Source organism: Aptenodytes forsteri, unplaced genomic scaffold (assembly GCF_000699145.1).
Source record: "Aptenodytes forsteri isolate BGI_AS27 unplaced genomic scaffold, ASM69914v1 Scaffold88, whole genome shotgun sequence".
NCBI classification, from domain to species: Eukaryota; Metazoa; Chordata; class Aves; order Sphenisciformes; family Spheniscidae; genus Aptenodytes; species Aptenodytes forsteri.
Window position 1 is genome coordinate 4,316,250 of NW_008795948.1, and position 214 is coordinate 4,316,463.

A 214-nucleotide genomic window follows, 5' to 3' on the forward strand; every position below is an offset into this window, starting at 1 on the left:
GGGCGGAGGGGGGCCCCGCGCCCTGGCCTGACGGCAGCGTGGGCCGCAGGACGCGCCGCCTTCCTCCCGCCCTCCCTGATCGGCCCCACCCCCCACCCCCCCCCCCGCCCGGGGGGGGAGCGAGGGAGAGGCCGTGAGAGAAATGCTGCCCTTGGCGCGAGAGAGGCCGCGCCCTGCCGCCTGACGGCACCAGGGATTCTCAAAACACTTAATA